Source organism: Mus pahari, chromosome 5 (genome assembly GCF_900095145.1).
Source record: "Mus pahari chromosome 5, PAHARI_EIJ_v1.1, whole genome shotgun sequence".
NCBI classification, from domain to species: Eukaryota; Metazoa; Chordata; class Mammalia; order Rodentia; family Muridae; genus Mus; species Mus pahari.
In genome coordinates, this window is record NC_034594.1 from 113,545,502 (window position 1) to 113,548,297 (window position 2,796).

General features: G+C 45.9%; 1 pseudogene; it reads right to left on the reverse strand.

The window, feature by feature from the left end:
- Positions 1–508: 508 nt before the first annotated feature.
- Positions 509–2,415, reverse strand: LOC110322013 (annotated as a pseudogene).
- Between the last annotated feature and the right edge of the window lie 381 nt (positions 2,416–2,796).

The following is a 2,796-nucleotide window of genomic DNA, read 5'->3' on the forward strand; positions in this document are numbered from 1 at the left end:
ACAAAGAAACCTATTGTCCATTAAGACATAGCAAGGCATTAAGGAGGCTACACATAATAAAATGTGGAAACTATCATAAAAATATAGAATGGTACCAATTGGAGGTCAAGAAGTTAAAATATGAAAAACTTCTTTTTTAGATATAGGAACTAGCAATTAAAAAATGTAATCCAGCAGCAGCAGGAACAAAGGAAGCCTCCTAGAACCATCCTGCTCAGCTAATATTTTAACTAAGCAGCATCCATCAAGATTTGCCTAAAATTGAAGAGAACCCACCTAAGTTTACACATCACCTTTCTTTTAGTTTTGATTGGTATTCATATACTATAAATAACCTGAACAGTTACCAAAGAAGCTTTATAAAGAGCTCAGAAATATATTACAAGTCATCTAACATGCATCAAAGGGTAATCACAAATATGTCCCTCATTGAAGAATGGATAAAGAAAATGTGGTACATCTACACAATGGAATACTGATTACTATCCCCTCAAAACAAAACCAAAAAACCTTTATAGTTTTAAACCTGATCATCCTATTTCATAACTGCCAAGACTTTGTTTCTAGTGGGCTTCTGAAAACGCACCTGGACACCTGGCCTGAAGGAGGAGTAGGGCACATGTGGAGATTACGGTGAGAATGGGCAGGTAGCCCCAGATGCCTGGTCCGGTGCCCTGCATGGCCCTGCCTGGCAAGTCAGCCCTGGTACAACAGTGGTACTCTGAAGCTCGTTTCCAGTCTGGCGGCTCCATCTCTGAGTTCAATACTGAAAGCATATTAAAGGAAGATTCACTTTTAAAAAGATGAGCTTTTCAAAATGCTCCATCATGAGCCTGGGCTGGCCAAAGCTGCCAGCATCCATGGGTGGGCTGAACAGCTTTTCTGAGGGAACTGTACTTGGGGGACAACCCAGAAATCAGACTGTTAAGGTAGACAGCCCAGGCCACGATGACCGCTTCAGGTTCCAGTAGGTAAGTGGGTCACAGCTGTGTTCCAGCACCTCTTCCTCCAAACATGCAAGCACCATGTCTTCAGGTAGCTTCTCCCTCTGATCTCTCTTTATCGGTGCGAGTGACCACAGGCTCTCCTCTGTGCCAGTGTCTTTAAGTGGGGACCCTGAGTCACAGCCATTGGAGGTGGCAGTGTCCTCTGAGGTAGAATTCAGTATTTCTAGCTCCCTGATTAAGTCTTGCCTGTACTGCTCTGCCTCCTCCTCTGTGAACAGGGAAGCTTTGTAGCGAGGGTCCANCAGTGTGNCAAAGATGTACCTGGGGTCATGGAGGGTGGCAGACAGGCGGCTCGCCATGGCTTCCTTCAGGGACTTAAGCATGGTGTCAATGCCCATGGTCTCCCCAAACAGCATCTCCACCTTCCTGCTGAGGATGTGGATCATGGGGATGACCTGGCTCAGTGTGGACATGTGGGCACTCATCTCTCGGCTTGCAGAATCAAATGGTCTCAGCACATGGCATACAGACTGCCACTGGTCACAGCTGATCAATTCTCTAAAGTTACACTCAATGGATACCTCGTTGACTGCCCTCTTCTGCTCAATCAGACGTTCGAGCATGTGGAACGATGTGATCCACTTAGACGGTACATCCTGGATCAGCTGGTGCGGTGGCAGCTCGCACTCTTTCTGCAGTTCTGCTAACTTCTCTCTTGCTCTGGGTGACCGATGGACCCGCTCACACAGCTTCCGGGCAATACTCAGTAAGTTCTGCACCATCCTCTGGCTCTTGAGAGCCTCACTCACAATCAGATTCACTTGAGTGTTCACCCTCACTCAGCATCTTTCCTATGCTTGGATTGTCAGTGACAGTGATGCCAATCTGAAGGTCAATGGAAGTCACCCAGGCTTCCCACCAACATTCCAGCTGCTTCTGAATGCTATTTCCGCTAAAGTCACAGTCGATCTGTGACACATCTAAAAGTGCTGAGCAATGGTGGTCCGTCCTCACAATGTGGTCGGACAGTGGTTGCAAAGGTGACCCAGTGAGCTGTAAGGGTCGGGTATTCACGAGTCTGGCTACTCATCCATATTCCAGAGGTGAAGTGAACCACACCACTCTCAGCTTCCTTCAGATGTGATATAATTATCTGTTTCACATTGTCATACATACCTGGGAGAGCTGTTCTAGAGAAGTAGGAAGGGGAGGGTAAAGAGTACTGAGGTTTCAAGTATTCGAGCAGCCTGTTAAAGCCAGCGTTGTCGACAAGGGAGTATGGCTGAAGGTCAAGTGCAATCATTTCAGCTATGAGACTTGTGATTTTTTTGGCAACTGGATGAGAGTCATAGAACTTCTCTGTGGAGTCACGGAAAGAGGAAGGCCCTGAGAGCTCTCGCCACCCCAGCCCAGCCGCCCTGGACGCTGCGCCCCTCCCAGGGCCCCCGCGCCAGTCAGGGCGGGCCATCAATATTTCTTAAGGTCACTCTACATGTTTATGGTTATCAGAGAACAGTTTTGTTTTGTTTTGTTTTTTCCATAATACTTTTGATCTGGAACTCATAAGAATGCACCGTGGGATAAGATTAAAAGTTCCATGCTTGTCCAAAGCCAACACTGGGGCAAAGATGACATAAGGAGGGTCATATGCAATAGGAGGGTCAAGCCTAACCCAAAGCATACAACAAGATCAAGATTTACCTGTGGTCTCAGTCTTGTGACAAGGACACTCTTAATAGATGTTGAAAGGTTTTGATTTAAATTCCTACTAGTAAATAAAGAATGTCCCTCCTTTTAAAGCAAATGTTTCTTTTATTCAAGTAATTTTAGGTAAAACACAACATAAGTA